The sequence below is a fragment of the Panthera tigris genome, chromosome X (genome assembly GCF_018350195.1).
Source record: "Panthera tigris isolate Pti1 chromosome X, P.tigris_Pti1_mat1.1, whole genome shotgun sequence".
Taxonomy (NCBI): domain Eukaryota; kingdom Metazoa; phylum Chordata; class Mammalia; order Carnivora; family Felidae; genus Panthera; species Panthera tigris.
In genome coordinates, this window is record NC_056677.1 from 121,090,606 (window position 1) to 121,097,560 (window position 6,955).

At 42.3% G+C, this 6,955-nt stretch overlaps 1 pseudogene; it reads left to right on the top strand.

Annotated features, from left to right (window-relative positions):
• The first annotated feature begins 2,221 nt into the window (after positions 1 to 2,221).
• Positions 2,222 to 2,619, top strand: LOC102965639 (annotated as a pseudogene).
• Positions 2,620 to 6,955: the final 4,336 nt, after the last annotated feature.

The window sequence follows — 6,955 nt, forward strand, 5'->3', positions numbered from 1 at the left end:
ACATGAGAGCTTTAATGTTTGAATAAATCTCCCCCCCCCCCACTGATAAATGTGCTTTCCTCTTCAATTTTGTTTCAGTACTCAGGTTTTCTTATTCATAGTATATTTCTTGAAACGGGCTCTCTTCTTTACCCCTCCTCTAGCACAGTAGTAAAAGAACGTCCCCCTCCCTCCCCCTTGCAAAATGAGCCTGCAAATGCTCTCTCCTCTAAGTCCTTAGTGACTTGTTTGCCTGAATAAGGAAGGGGCACGTCTGTAGTAATATTGCATGTTGGATGAGCCCCATTCAGAAAACAATCACAACCAGGTTTCTGTTTATACAGTCCATTAGGTGGACTTACTGTCACAGTGAGAGGTTAGCTAGCCCACCAGGTGCACTGCGCATGGAGGTGAGGATTTTGCATTTTTAAAAGTGCAAGGAAGCTGACTGCTGGCATGCAAATTGGGTCCCCCAAACATAGGTTCTATTGTTTTATTTCCCCAGAGGGGCTCTATCTGCACTTACCTACTGTCTGGAACCACTGTGCCCATTGTTGCCATTGAATACCAAGGCCCTTAGCAAAGATTTCTATGGCCTTCAACAGGGCTTTCGAGTGGAGGTTGTTTCTAATTTTGCCTTTCATATAAGGATTGGGATTTTAAGGCTGCTGTGAATGTTAATTTACTGACAGTGATATATAGCATCCATGAAATACGGTATACAGTTCTCTAGAAAATACTAGTGTGAACATGCACAGAAGAATGTATGATGAAAGGATTTCAAATCACTTGTGTTAAACATCCAGTGAGAAAATGGGTGTGAATGCCTTTTATATACTCTAGAATCTGGCCACAACAAGACAGTAGTTTTGTAATAATTTTTCACATCTTGCATATTTTGAATCTATTATTTGGGGCTGACAATTTTATGTATACACAAATGTCTCTGAAGTGAAGGTGTGAGCCGAGGTTAATGAATAAGCCAAAATGACAAATACTGAGGTTCTTCCACTCAGCCTGTGTGAAGAAAGAGCAAAACAATCCAGAAAGTATGCCAAGGCTTTCTGTAAGTTACAGAGCCCTTGCCCTTTCCAGCCCTTTCCAATTCACGTTTCTTCTTGTTCGGTTGTTCAACTGTTGCTTACCATTTTTGCCTTATATTTGACTTACTGTCTTGTTTTCATAGTTGAGCTTATAAATGATAAAAGCATGAACAAGAAACTTATCAGAAGCTTCCATCACTGAGCAGAAGCTCTCAGATTTAGGGTGTGGTTCACTTGTGTCTTTCATGTAATTTTTGCTCTCTCTGCAGGCCAGCCTTGTTCTGCCGAGAACTTGTGGTTGCTGCCTTTCTCATTATTTCCTTATTTCGGTTTGTAGTGGTATGCACGTGTGGGGCTTTAAGAATATTCTTCTTATCCTATATGTATCCTCTTAACATATACCTAAGAGTTGTGAGCATTAGGAGTAATGGGATAGACTTGAGATAGCTCAACTTTTTTCTTGTCTGGAAGATCTTGTGTTACACAATAATAGAAAAGTAGAAAATTTGGAGCCAGAACACAACATATGGGTCTCCAATATCATGTGGTCCTTTCTATACACTACATAACCCACCTTGGACCACGTCCACCGGGTATTCAGTTCCTGGCAGCGCTAGAAACACTTGGTGAAACACGGACTCGCCGCTAACCAAGCAGTTTTGTGGCTCTGCCCCCAAGGATGGTATAACAGTGGGACTTTGGTGTATTTCATAGAAAGAAACACACACACAAATATGGGCATGTAGGGAATGATTGTGTTTACCCACCTTCCAGCAGGGTCTCAACACATTCTTCTATTTCATCCTGCACACTTGTAGACAAATAGTACATTTGTTTTAACGACTCTATGAGTCTTGATAGAGTTGACTTCAGGAGGAGTCTGTACATCATCCTGCCGTTACAGCCAGGGCCACATTGTAAGTACTCAGTACGCTTTCATTTTAGTAATGAGCGAATGCATCTGTCAAGATGAAAATAAGGATTTCCAAGTTAGATTCATTTTGTTGGTCTTTCACCTTTGGCACCTCTAATTACTTTTCTCCTTTGAAAGATTGACTTCAAGCAATATCGTTGCTGTTTCTAATTTAAAAATCTCCGTTTCCTATATTCATTGAGAAAATGTTTACCAAATGCCTAGCATGGTTCTTGACACACGGTAGGCACGCATTGTTAGAATCAAAGTTTGTTAAGCTCTTCCTTTCCAACCGGGGCCGGGCAGAATGGCTCCTGCAAAGAACGGTGGTGAGAGCAAGAGTCATTCTGCCGTCAGCGAGGTAGTGACCAGAGAACATACCATAGACATTCACAAGTGCATCCATGGAGTAGGTTTCAAGAAGTGTGCCCCTCAGGCACTCAAAGTGATCCAGAAATTTGCCATGGAGTATGTGGGGGCTCCAGATGTAGGCATCGATACCAGGCTCAACAAAGCTGTCTGGGCCAAAGGAATAAGGAATGTTCCATACCATATCCATGTGCGGTAGTCCAGAAAATGTAACAAAGATGAAGATTCAACAAACAAACTCTATATGTGTTGGTTACCTATGTACCTGTCACCACTTTCAAAAATCTACAGAAAGTTAAGGCAGATGAGGACTAACTGCTGATTGTTAAATAAAGGTATAAAAGTGAAAAAATACAGCAACAAAACAAAAGTTTGTTAAAAATAATGTGACTTGTACTGGTAGGTTCAATTGCACTGAATACAAGAAAAAATATGTTAAAAGGGTATGGCATCTGGGGCGCCTGAGTGGCTCAGTCGGTTGAGTGTCCAACTTCGGCTCAGGTCATGATCTCATGGTCTGTGAGTTCTAGCCCTGCGTCGGTCGGGCTCTGTGCTGACAGCTCAGAGCCTGGAGCCTGTTTCAGATTCTGTGTCTCCCTCTCTCTCTGCCCCTCCCCCGTTCATGCTCTGTCTCTCTCTGTCTCAAAAATAAATAAATGTTAAAAAAAAAAAAAGGTATGGCATCTACAAGGTGTAATGCAAACAGAGGAATTGTAGGGGTACAGATTGGCCTTAAACCATATAGAAAAAAAGGTGAAAGGGAAGAAGATTGAAGAAGGAAGACAGAAAAGAATTGTTTCAATCTCCTATTATTAAAATTCCATCTTATTTTGGATAAAAATAAATGTCGTTCCCCATACTTGTTTTGACATTTAAAAAATTGTGATAAAATACACATAAACAGACTTTACCATTTTAACCATTTTAAAGTGTACAATACAGCAGTATTTAGTACACTCATAATGTTGTGCATCAATCACCAGTCTCTAGTTCCAGAGTACTTTTATTACTCCAAGGGAAACCCCATGCCCATTAAGCAGTCACTCTCCACTCCTCTCTCCTTTAAATCCCTAGTAACCACTAATCTTCCCGTCTGTATGTCTTTGTGGATATATGATATAAATGGAATCATACAATATGTGGTGTGGCATTGGACCACTGATGTATTTCATTTAGATAAAGTGTTTGAGATTCACCCATGTAGCATTTGCCAGTACTTAGCATTTCATTCCTTTTTTTAGGGCTGAATAATGTTCCACTGTATGGATGCATTGTATGTGTCCACTAATCCATCAATAGACATTTCGGTTGTTTCCCCCTTTTGGTTATCGTGAATAGTGCTGCTATGAACATTTGTGTATGAGGCTTAGTTTGAGCACCTGTTTGCAGTTCTTTCACACTTATACCAAGGTGTGGAATTGCTAGGCCACATGGTAATCCTCTGACTAGCTCGTTGAGGAACCACCATCGTGTTTGCCACCGTGGCCAAGTCGTTTTACATTCCCACCAGCAGCGTATGAGGGTTCCAACTTCTCCACATCCTCACCCACACTTATTACGTTCCATGTTTAAAATTGTAGCCATCCTAGTGGGTGTAATTCTTTTTCACTCTAAATGTTCTCCCAACCCCCCACCTCAGAAGTCTGCAGTACTGGGCAGGGCACAACGAGGTACTGCACACAATCAGTGCTGGCTGAGGGTCACACTGTGAAGGAGACACTGTTTGGCGGTTGTGCCTCTACATCCTCATTCTGTACCCTTTCTTGATTTATCTGTAGCCATGCCTCTTCTCCCCTTTTTTTAAAAAATTTTTTTTAACATTTATTTATATTTGAGACAGAGAGAGACAGAGCATGAATGGGGGAGGGGCAGAGAGAGAGGGAGACACAGAATCTGAAACAGGCTCCAGGCTCCGAGCCATCAGCCCAGAGCCCGACGCGGGGCTCGAACTCACGGACCGTGAGATCGTGACCTGAGCCGAAGTCAGACGCTTAACCTACTGAGCCACCCAGGCGCCCCTCTTCTCCTCTTTTTTCTGGTGCTTCGTTTCTGCCTTGCTCAAGGTCTGACTAACTCCCATCGAGAGAATTCTACAGCAGCTCACTCCTGATTGGAGATTTAATTTTTTTTTATTAAAAATGTTTTTAACGGTTATTTATTTTTGAGAGAGACAGAGAGTGTGAGCTGGGGAGGGGCAGAGAGAGAGGGAGACAGAATGCGAAGCAGGCTCCAGTCTCTGAGCCGTCAGCACAGAGCCCGATGCGGGGCTCGAACTCACGGACCACGAGATCGTGACCTGAGCTGAAGTCAGACGCCCAACCGATGGAGCCACCCAGGCGCCCCTAATTTAATTTAAAAAGTTATTTAAGTTATTTATTTATTTTCAGAGAGAGAGAGGTGGAGAGAGAGAGAGAGAGAGAGAGAGAGAGAGAGAGAGAATCCCAAGCAGGCTCTGCGCAGTCACCATGCAGCCAGCCCGATGCAAGGCTCGATCCCACCAAGCATGAGATCATGATCTGAGCTAAAATCAAGAGTCGGACACTTAACTGACTGAGTCACCCAGGTGCCTCTGGGGGTGTTTAAGAGGGCAACTAAACTTGTGAAATGTCCAGCATCAGTCATTAGGCACATTTTTAGGAGACAGGGAGTAGACAATAGGCTTCCTGTGGGCAGCTATTATATGCGGTGTTCATGAATTCCGTCTGTTGACTGGATAAACAGGGGATGCTGAGTGTGAACGAGGCTCTCATCACAAAGCACATAAAAACGAGTCTATTGGTCGCTTGTCAGGAGAGCAGTCTTTCGTTCATTTAATAAGAATTGGCTGAATGCTTAGTTAATGCCAGGCACTGGGCGAGGCACTGTGGGTCGAATCTGTGCTGGATCCTACCCTCGAGGAGTTGTTCCTACAAGCAGTAGGTTGGGCTGATGTTATGGGTATAGCCCAGTCAGAACGTCTGGGCTGCCTCGTGAGTTGTGGAGAGCATGTGTTCAGTGGCCGGCCAGGTAGACAAATACAGTCTGGGCCCCTGAAAAAAGCAAAATGAACTTAGCCATACTCACTGTGAAGCTGTGACTCCTGCACGAATGCTTTGGCTCCCCATTTCTCGTACCCTAGACCTGCTCTGTCCAATACAGTAGCCACATGTGGTCTTGGAGTACTTGAAATGTGGGCAGTGCAATGAGGAACTGAGTTTTGAATTACGACTAATGAAAAACTTTATTTCAATTATACAATATGATGCCAACCTCTCCCATTTCCCCCATCCCCCCAACCCGTGGCAACCACTTTTCTACTCTGTTTCTGTTTGACGTTTTATTTGGATTCCGCATATATGTGATACCACGCAGTATTGGTCTTTCCGTGTCTGATTTATTTCACTTAGCACAATGTCCTTAAGGTCCATCTGTATTGTTGCAAATGGGAGGATTTCCTTTTTTCTCATGACTGAATAATATTCTACTGTGTGTCCCCTTTGTCCATTCATCTGTTAATGGACCCTTAGGTTGTTTTCATGCCTTGGAGATCCTGTTTTCATTTCCATATAATTAGTTGTGATTAATTCATATTTTAAAACTGATATTTGATTCAGTTATGGGAAACCTTTTAAGTGTATTTAGAACCATTTGGGTATGTGAATCTACTTTATCAACTGTAAATGTTATGAGATCTAAATATAGATCAAATGTTTCCAGCGAGCATTTAGCATCTGAATTGAGGTATGGTATAAGTGTAAAACACACACCAGCTTTCAGAAACATAGTATAAAAAATAATGTAAATGGCCTCCTTAATTATTTTTTATATAAATTATATTTGAAATGATAATAGTTTGGACATACCGAGTTAAAGAAAAACCAATATGAAAATTATTTTCTCCTGCTTCCTTTTACTTCACAAAAGGTGGCTTCTGGAAAATTTAAAATGACTTCTGTGCCTCACGCGGTGTTTCTACTGGATAGTGCCACTCTAGAAGAACACTAGGGTCACCGCATGCTATTTAATGCAAGTGTATTTAGTATAAAACTTCCCCTTTGGAATTTTACTTTATTCCGTCATAACTCCCAAGGATACCATCACCTTGCCAAGCTTCTCAAGGCTGACTTCAACCAAAATGGCAAAGAAGTAAAGCTTTGTCTGGGACTTTCTCAGAGCCCTCTTTTGAGATGCATCCTTTCCCTTTCAGACCCTGTCCAGTTCTCTCAAACTATGCTCCCCCAGGCTTTACTTGAGTGACAAAGCATCCAATAGAGTAATTCACACTAAAATGATCTTAGCGTAATGTGCTATTCCTCTCAGGAATAGCTGCATTTGAAAATTTATTGCCTTCAGGGAGCAACAGTTAACTCAAAGGGATGGATTTAAGGGTAGTATTTTCCATACCGTGACCTCAAGATTCTCTTCCTTTGGGGTTCCTAGGAGGTTCGGTCAGTTGAGTGTCCGACTTCAGCTCAGGTCATGATCTCACGGTTCGTGAGTTTGAGCCCCGCATGGGGCTCTGTACTGCCGAGGGTGCAGAGACGGGTTCAGATCCCCTGCCCCTCCCCCGCTCATGCTTTCTCACTCAAAAATGAATAAACATTTATTAAAAAAAAGATTCTCTACCTTTCCCCATCTTCTGTCCTATGAATAAGTAGCTATTGACAGAAAA